The sequence below is a fragment of the Alligator sinensis genome, unplaced genomic scaffold (assembly GCF_000455745.1).
Source record: "Alligator sinensis unplaced genomic scaffold, ASM45574v1 scaffold145_2, whole genome shotgun sequence".
Taxonomy (NCBI): Eukaryota; Metazoa; Chordata; order Crocodylia; family Alligatoridae; genus Alligator; species Alligator sinensis.
The window spans coordinates 1708413-1718396 of NW_005841954.1; the positions used below are offsets into that span (position 1 = coordinate 1708413).

The 9984-nt window shown below is 44.6% G+C and overlaps 1 protein-coding gene across 5 annotated transcripts in view; it reads right to left on the reverse strand.

Annotated features, from left to right (window-relative positions):
* The window catches only part of USP45 (ubiquitin specific peptidase 45), a 164149-nt gene that overhangs the window by 137549 nt on the left and 16616 nt on the right, over positions 1-9984 (reverse strand). For 4 of the 5 annotated variants that reach the window (XM_025200068.1, XM_025200069.1, XM_025200067.1 and 1 more), the window contains exon 1: positions 5738-5873. The exons of the other annotated variant lie outside the window; for it this stretch is intronic. The gene's annotated coding sequence lies outside the window, so the exon portion shown is untranslated. Of the gene's footprint in view, positions 1-5737; positions 5874-9984 lie in introns of those variants that run through there. 5 annotated transcript variants of the gene reach the window in all.

A 9984-nucleotide genomic window follows, 5' to 3' on the forward strand; every position in this document is an offset into this window, starting at 1 on the left:
AAGTGGAGTCACAAATAATTCTGGGATATGTGCTCCCCTTTGACATGCACCGAGTTAATCTCTACCTTCTTGTTGAGGCATAAGATGACAACTGACTGCTTGTTCATCAGTTCCTGTACTATTTGATTCCTATTTACATCCCAGTCTTGCCCTGTACCAGTGTATCCATTTTTTGGCCCATGACCTGAGTTAGTGCGATTCCCTCATTAATTAACCTGGTAGCCTCACCAACAACTTCCAGAACCAGGCATTTGAATTTTTTTAAAAGCAGCCTGGACAGCTAATTTGAAAAGTTTCAAATTTGACACACAGTAATAATAACCAATGCAAGGTAAAAGTGGAGAATGACATTAATTTGACCAAGCTTTATATAGCAGACCTTCTAAACAAGTCAAATTTAGCACAAGAGTAGTTAGATAACAAGCAACTTCTTCATGACATTCATATTTAGATACTGAAAGGTAAATATATTGTGCTCAAACTAAGTTTAACATTTAAACTAACTTGATTCTTTTTGTAATGATGTCACCTGCAAAATAAAAGTATTATGAAGTAGTAAAACGCTAGGCCCAACAATGAGTTTAGAGCATGTATGAACATCTATTTAACTTCTAAAAGCACTTTTCATTGCATCGTTTCACTTGCCTCCTTAGTCTCTACTACAGGGGTAGGCAACGTTTTTTGGTCAGAGTGCCGAAAACCACAGTGTCTACCTTGGAAGGTGCTGGAGTGCCAGCATGCCAGAAAAACAAAATGAGGGCAGGGGGTGCATGGCAGGATTCCCTGCTTGTGCCCCTTGCCCCCACCCAATGCTCCTGCCCCCCAGCCCTGCTGCCCCGTGCCCCCCACCCAGAGCCCCTGCCCCCCAGCCCCTGCAGTCGCTGCCAGCATGGAGCCTGGTACAGCCATTTGCAGCCTGCTTGCTGCAGCTGCCCACAAGGCTACAAACAGCTGTGCCAGGCTCCAGAGCCCCAGCATCAGCTCTGTACCGGTGCGTGTACGCACGCCTCAGAGCAAGCAGTGGAGGAGGGGCCTGAGGCAGCACAACCCCGGTCTCTACCCTGCTCCCGGCACAGGAGCCCAGCACAGCTGTTTGTAGCCAGCCTGGGCTCTGGGCAGTTGAAGCAAACAGCAGGCAAGCTGCAAACAGCTGCACTGGGCTCCACAGCTCCTGCATTAGCTCCATGTAAGTGGCAATGCTGTTTAATATATTCATAAATTATTTGGAAAAGGGGGTGAGTAATAAAGTGAACAGATTTGGGGATTTGGACAAATTATTCGAAGTGATAAAGACCAAGGCAGACTGTGAGGAACTACAGAAGGATCTAGCGCTATTAAGTAGGGGTGAACCAATAGAGATTTTGGGGGCTGATACCGATATCCGATTTTTAAGGAGGCATATCGGCTGATACTGATCCAATTTCCAATACAGTGTGGAGAGCTGCCTCCAGCTGGTAAGTCCATTGTGGTGAAAGGGGAGGGAACAAGCATGGGGGGACAGATCAACACCCCCCCACCCGCAGTGAGGGAGAGGACAGGGGCAGGGACTACCCAGCCAGGGTGGAGCAGACCACGGGACAAACTTGAAGCTTGTTGAGGGGGGCGAGGGTTGGCCCCCACCGCTGCACACACCCTGGGAGGGCATGGCGGGGGGGAGGCGTGTGCCCCCTGATCTGCGCGGGGCAGGCAGGCTGCAGCTGCAAGCTGAAGCCAGAGCTGTGCCAGGCTCTTCTCGCTGGGGGCTGGGCTTGGGGCCAGGGCTAGGGAAGGGGCTGAAGCCACTGCAAATTTCACTGTAGTCTCGCTCTCAGCGCTGCCACCACGCGTCTGGCATGGCCCCGGCTCTTCCTGGCTCAACCCCTGCCTCCCCCCACGCGCTGGGAAGAGCCAGGGCTGTGCCGGGCATGCGGTGGCACTGGAAAGGAGCTACGGCAAATTTGGGGTGGCTGCAAACCACTCCATAGCCCCTGCCCCAAGTCTAGCCCCTGGTGCAGCCCTCAGCTGCAGCCTGCCCACCCTGCCCTGAACAGATCCAGGGGGGCACACCCCTCCCCCGTGCCCTCCTGGGGTGCGTGCAGTGGCAGAAGCCGCCTCTGCCCCCCTGACAACCCACAGGTCTGTCCTGCACCCTGCCCCGGCTGGGCAGCGTCTACCCCTTCCCTCACCCCTCCCCTGCCGCCACAAGGGACATACCAACTGGCCCCATTGGGCCGATTTCCAATACAGCCAATTTTCTTTATATTGGTACCGATCCAATATCGAACCGATGTATCAATGCATCTCTACAATTAAGTGAATGGGCAATTAAATAGCAGGTGAAATTAACGTAGAGAAGTGTGAAGTGATGCACATAGATAAAAACCCAAACCCTACCTACACAATTATGGGTTCTACAGCAGCTATTACTGCACCGGAAAGAGATCCGGGAGTCTTCGTGGACAGTTTGCTAAAAAACATCAACTCCATGCTCAGCAGTCATCAAAAAGACAAACAAAATATTAAGGATTATTAAGAACAGAATTGTAAATAAAATGAAAGTATCATTATGCCCCTTTAAAAATCCATGGTGTGTCCATACCTTGAATACTGTGCCCACTTCTGGTCCACACATCTCAGAAAGGGTATAGAAGAACTAGGGAAGGCCCAAAGAAGGGCAACAAGGATGATTAGTGGTACAGAGGGGCTTCCATACGAGAAAACACTAAAGAAACTAGGCCTATTCAGTTTAGGCAAGAGAAGCTTGAGTAGGGACATGATAAGGGTTTATAATATACTAAATGGCAAAGAGAAAGGGATTTATTATTTACTGTCCCTCAATACAAGAACTAGGGGTCACAACATGAAACTAGTAGGTAGTAAGTTTAAAATTAACAAAAAGAAGTTCTTTTTCACACAGCGTGCAATTAAAATGTGGAACTCATTGCCACCAGATGTTGTAGAAGTTGACAGTTCAAATAGAGATTGGACAAATCCTTGGAGGAACAGGGCATCGGTAGCTATTGATCATGGGAGTTAAGGATACAGTCTCTGAATTAGTACTTCCTAGACCAGGGGTGGGCAAAATGCGGCCCAGGGGCTGAATGCGGCCCGGCACGCCATTCTATCCGGCCGGCCTGCAGGGCCCCTAAAAAATTTAGAAAATTAATATTAATCTGCCCTGGGCTGCCTGTCATGTGGCCCTCAATGGCTTGCCGAAACTCAGTAAGTGGCCCTCTGCCCAAAATAATTGCCCGCCCCTGTCCTAGACCTTAAATGCTGGAGACTACAAATGGAAGAGGAACAGGGGGGAAAAACACTGGCCACACCTAGTTCACCTTCCTTTTCAGCATTTACCCTCTGCCAATGTGTGACACAGGATACTGGGCAAGATGGACCTATGGTCTGATCCAGTAAACGGCAATTCTTATATTCTTAAATAAATTACTTCAGAGCAGTGCAGTGGATTTGGCCACATATATCCTATCAGTTTTAAAACAATACTAATTAAACATCTCAAGCTCTGCATCTCTGTGCCTTAATTCCCTGACAATAAAATGGAGGTAATACTTCCCTATCAGCCAACATGAGGCTAAATATTTTGGAGCTGTTCAGACACTGGTGGCGAGGCAAGAAAGGTACATACATAGATAAAAGAGAAAAAATGCATTTGTAAAATAATGACCACCTTTTAGAAAGACTGCAAAAGCCTCCATCCACCTTGATAAAATTTTAAAATTGTAACCTGAAGGCCATTCCCATCGGCAACCAACCTCTTACCCCAAAACCTCAACAGTAAAAAAGCCAAAGCACATAGGGTCCCATGCAGAAGGTTCTTAGAAAATAAGACAGAGGAATTTGTATCTAATCCAAAGAGAGCATTAAGTATATGCTGATATGGTACAAGGCAGAGAGAGAGAAAGAGAGAAAGTCAATTTGCCTAGGTGTAGCATTCTGCTAATACAAGCTTTTCTGCTTCTAGATCTGGAGCTGGTATATTCAAAGCTAAATTAGAGATCCCTTCATACTATTGCCTTATGCCACAAAGTGAAGCTCTTAAGGTATGTCTATCACCATTAGATCCATTTTATGTGGAAGAAGCCCAGACACCAAGCAGCCATACAAAATCCTAAGATAAAAGCAATATGCAAATGTTACCTATTATCCCTCTGAGAAAGGGTACTGTGATACCTGAAATCCTGCCTATGCCTGTACCAACCATACAGTTGGTCCAATAAAATATATCACCCACAAGAATTCTTACTTCTTGTATATCTCCTGGACCATCACAACATCACCTCAACACTACCACCCAAGGAAATGAAAGTCCTCCATACATACTTAATAGCAGTCTTCAACTACCTGAAGGGGTTGTTGAAAGAGGCTGGAGCTAGGCTGTTCTCAGTGGTGGCAGATGTCAGAACAAGGAGCAATGGTCTCAAGCTGCAGCACGGGAAGTTTTGGTTAGATACTAGGAAGAGTTTTCTCACTAGGAGGGTAGTAAAACACTGGAACAGGTTACCCAGAGAGGTGGTGGAAACTCCATCCTTGGAGGTTTTCAAAACCCAGCTAGACAAAGCTTTGGCTGGGATGATCTAGTTAGGGCTGGTCCTGCTTTAAGCAGGGGGTTGGACTACATGGCCTCCTGAGGTCCCTTTCAATTCTAACTTTCTATGATTCTATCTTTAGGTGGCTTTGAGAGGAAACCTCTCCAGACCACTGAAATTTCAAATTATTCCCTTACCCCTATGTACAGTATATTTAAAAAGAAGCAGCTCAAGAATTGCTTCCATGTCAGACAGGAATAAAGCTACAGTATCTTTCAGTGTTATGCAGCAAAGGATGAACTTCATATATTTAGTGTATATTTCAGACTGCTATATTATAGCTGACCAGTGAAAGAGAGATGAAAGGGGGTGGGGAGAAAGAAAAGCGGGGAGAAGAGAAAGAGGGGAGGGGTGGGGAATGGAGAATGCCTAGGCATCACCAGTAGGTAAATAGCTGGGGGGGGTTAAACATTTTAGCTAACAGGTTTTAATTAGACACATTTTAAAAGCATCACTGGCACCTGGCCTAGACAGGATTAACAACTTTACAAAGCATTCCCTGACTGTGCTCGGCTCTAAGGCACAACCTACCTCTCTTGTTGCCAGAGAATGGATTTATCTGCTCTTGTATAAACACACAGGCTGTGTGACCACAAAGTATAGCCAACTGCAACAAGGGAAGCTAATAACCTTGGGAAGTCAATCAACTCCATAGGTAAACTGGTAATAATGTTGGTCTCACACTTTGCTTGTACAAAATAAAATTAAGATAATCAACCAAATGTAAACTGAAGTGTGACTACATGAAAGCAGGCAGGCAATCCAAAGCAACTGTTTGAAGGAACGGTAAGCACCTCCATTCATCTCAGAAGGCTGGTTACAAAATCTGTAAAACCAGTACTGTCAACTCTTTAATTATTGTGCACTTAAGCTGGAACATGCTACAACTAACATGTTCATCCCAAACTGCTTCTCATCTCTTCTCAGGCATAGTGAGCACCAAATGTCTCCTCTCCCACTATCAAAAGCTTTCAACTATTATAATATAGTCTCATGTAAAAAAGACACTGAAAATGTGAGACAGCAAAAAGTAAACTGAATATAGTATTCAGCTAAGCAGAACACAGCTGTTGCTGCAGAACGTTCGACACCAGGATCCCATAAGGGGGAGAGGTCATCAATATACTTACTCAGGAAGTCACAATGTTCCATACCTGCATTTGGGAGACAGAGGCATTATGAACTTCTTATCTCAGGAACTATGTATTCCTCTGGACCAATCTATCATACAAACAATACTACCTCTACAAGAGCTGTAGAACTGTTGCACGTTCCGACACAAGACACAAGCTACGAGTACATATGTTTTGGTGGCTTTTCATAGCTACTTGCGGCATTTTGCCCAATTCATTACTAGATCAAATGTCATCCAATCAGAGTAGGACAAACATTTATCATGGCTAGCAACTGGACGATGTCATCAATCAACAGTTCAGGACTTTCAGTGTTATGACAGCCATAAAAACCTTTGGAGCAAACAAGGCCTTCACTGCCTGCTACAGTAGTAAAAGGACCAGAATTGCTGACTGGTAGTGGCAGCAACACTTTTTTCATTGGAAACTGTCGTTTGAAATTCTGAAAGTGTTGCATCCAAGTTCTTCTGGCCCAGAGGCACATCCCACACCAGAATGAGAGCTCATATACTAGTAGTGACATTACATTATAGTCCTAGAGGGATAATAGACCGCTGTGCTTTGTACAAGAATTTAAGTAGACCCTTCTGCCTTTATCTTATAAAACTTTCCTGATGACAGTAATGGATCCCAGAGTACTTCCCACTTTCATTAATCAACCTGATCCATCTGCCTGTGCTAAGCCCTGCTTGTCAGTTTTCATGCTTTGCATTCATCAAGACTCTGTTCTGCCCGTCCTTCATGCTGAAAGTGCTAATTATTAACACACATTAGATGTGCCTTGACAACAAAAGTGCCCACAACCTGTTTTATGACCAAAACAAATGAAAAGGATTAAGTATATACAATGCCAAAATGAGCAAACACTTTGCTGCAGAACGTAGGTTAGTCTCTCCTATAGCTGATTTTAGATCGGTCCAATTCATGCAGCAAAAGTAAAGTATTCTACTTCCTACCCCAGCCAAAAGGAAAACAGAAAAAACCCACTAAAGATGAATAAGGAGAGAACTAGTTTGTTAGAAACGTGTTGTGGTCACCTGTAATTCTGCTATGTAGTCACAGCAAGCCCTTAAAAAGCAAAGCGTGTGCCACAACCAGGAATAAGCCAGCCAGGACATGAGGAGGACATAAGGGTTAGAATGCTGACCGCTGAGAAAATGAGAACAACAACTGCTTTATGCTGACAAAATAGGAATACTCAGATGACAACTGGGTAAGATGAGAGCTGACTGGCCAGGTGATAGAGCAATATGAACCGTGGTACATGCAGGCCACCATCACAGAAAAGCCAAGATGGGTGGATTATGTGAAACGAGACAGGCAAGAGAACAGAGTCTACTGTAACAATAGGATAAAGACAACCCAAAAGAGGTGATTCAAGAAGCTGAAGGAGAACACAATGAAAGTCATAAAATCATAGAAAGTTAGAGTTGGAAGGGAGCTCAGGAGGTCATCTAGTCCAACCCCCTGCTCAAAGCAGGACCAGCCCCAAATAGATCATCCCAGCCAAAGTTTTGTCTAGCCAGGTTTTGAAAACCTCCAAGGATGGGACTGCACCACCTCTCCGAGTACCCTGTTCCAATGTTTTACTACCATCCTAGTGAGAAAATTCTTCCTAATATCTAACCTAAACTTCCCTTGGTGCAACTTGAGACAGTTGCTCCTTGTTCAGTGACAGTTTAGGGGACACACTGTGCAGGAACACCTAGAAAGAAAGAGCAAGAGCTGCCTACCCTGAGAACTGGCCAAGGTGAAAGAGGAATAATAATCATGGAGAGCCCAAGATACTGGGACAGGAACTGTAGGTGTGATATATCCTTTAGGGTAGTATGCTGTGGCCCACAAAAGGTAACAGTTAAGTGGTTAGGCCTTAAGAGTTTTCCATAGACATTTCATAGACATTAGGGCTGAAAGGGACCTCAGAAGGTCATTGAGTCCAGCCCCCTTTTTAGCATTGACAGACTAAAATTTCTTGTGCCACTGAATCACTGTGCAACCCCAGGCATGTCAGTTTACAGAGAGGCAAACCATGGTCAAATGAGAATATTTACCTACAGCTGCTTCGAGAATTTGGTAATTAATGACAGTAGAACAATTAAAAACATTTAAGTGCTGTAAAAATTCCAGGTGCTATTATTAGTGCTCTCCCTCAGAAAGTTAAAACCAACTGCTTAGAGCATAACATTACATTCATTTTCTTTCTACAAGCAGACTGCCCCATTTGTTTTTATGACATATGTCAGAAGTAGAACAACTTAACTGTGATTTGGGATTGACATTACCAGCAAAATCCTTGAGACAGATTTGATACTTTGGCAGAACTCAAGGGCAAACAAATCTTTTGAATACCAGTTTTGAAAAATTTCCTAAAGAAATATTTGCAACTGAGGAAAACTGAAGAGCAACTTTATAAGGCAAAGTCTGCAATGAGCCTAGCATATATTTGTACTACAACTCTACCTCCCTTTTACAAAACAGAGAATACTGGGGTTTTTTTTTGAAGGATCGCATTACATACTCATGAAATTGTGAGCTTTGTAGATTAAAAGCTGTCCACTGGATCAACATGTTTAACTGTCCTCCAAATTACTTTGCACAAATACTTGAATTTTAATCAGCTTTGAGGGCCTATATTTTATATGCACTTATGGGAATTATGCTAGTCTCTCATTAGGGGTTAACCATAGGGACAGCGCAAGATAGTGGACGGTGCTCTCACAACTGTAGTATACAAAACCTAAACTATATGTACCACATTCATAATTCTAAGAGTTTAGCTGAGTTTCTCTTCTGTGGATTTTCATCCATGCACCAGCAATCAATCATAAAAAAGTGAACTCCAAATAAAAGATAAAAATTCCATGTACTTCAGCCAGATATGGTAACAGTTTTATCAGGCTACAAAGAAGTACGCTCAGCATTGCTTCATCAATAGAACCTATGCTGAGATGTCACAACAGTGGGAAGCATATGTCCCTGTAATGGACATCATGGTACATGAAAGAAAGGCCATTTTAAGTAAGTGTGTTGAATGCTCCTATCAATCTGGCCAGTACAAAGTGAAGAGAAGCGTCTTAATTACATTCTCATCTACTTTATAATCCAACAACTGTAACATTAGTGTTCCCTAACCATATTAGTAAACATCTAATGAAGAAGTTACTCCAGGTCAGGTAAAGTTTCACAATTTGATATTTGGTTTTTTTTATTTTATTTTACTGACTCCTGTATTTCTTTTTTATACAGTTGTACTCCACAAGAAATCACCAAACAAACACAGGGGCCTATCCCCACAAAAGGGCCCCTCTTCTAAATATTTTTAAATAAACAAAGAAAAATACTGGCTGAGGAAACCAAGTTTCATAAGGACCATTCCCAAAACAGGAGGCTGGGACCCATGTCCTTTCACTCCAAGCTGCTTCATCTTTTCCCCTACCCAGTTAATGCCCCAGCATGTAAAGAAATGTCCACAGAGACAACACAACATGACAAAAGCTAAGTGAGAAGTCTGAAGGAAAAAGGATTTAGTGTATTTAGTGTGTCTGTAGTGTGTGTCTGTGTGTAGTGTCTATAGTATTCATCTGCATGCAGTGTGTCTGTAGTATGTACAGCATGTATAGAGTGCCAGCGTGACATCTGTAGTAAGTGCACGTTGCATCTGTCTGCATGTAGCGTGCTATAGTGTCTGGGTCTGCATGTGTGTGTAGCGAGCCTGTAGTGTCTGGATCTGTGTGTAATGCGTCTTTGCGTGTAGTGTGTCTGGGTCTGCTTGGAGCGTGCCTGTGTAGCATGTCTGTGTGTAGCACATCTGGGTCTCCTTGTAGTGTACCTGGGCAGCATGCCTGTACATGTACACGTGCCTGGGTCTCCTTATAGTGTGTCTACATGTGTAGTGTGTCTGGGTCTCCTTGCAGAATGTATGTAGCATGTGTAGCATGTCTGCGTGTGTAGTGTGTCTGGGTCTCTTTGCAGCATGTCTGTGTAGTGTGTCTACATGTGTAGTGTGTTTGGGTCCCCTTGTAGAACGTGTGTGGCGTGTGGTGCATCTCCTTGTCGCGTGTGTGCGGGTGCAGTGTGCCTGGGTCTCCTTGTCGGGTGTCTGCGCGTGTGCTCTGCCTGCATGTAGCATGTAAGCAGCGCCTGAGCCTGCAGCAGCGCTTGTGCGCGCGGCGCTGAACATGTACATGGCAGCAGCCCCGCAGCCTCGCCCCGGCCCCGGCCCCGGCGTCAGCGCTCGGGCCCGGAGCCCCGCGCCAGGACCCCCCGCT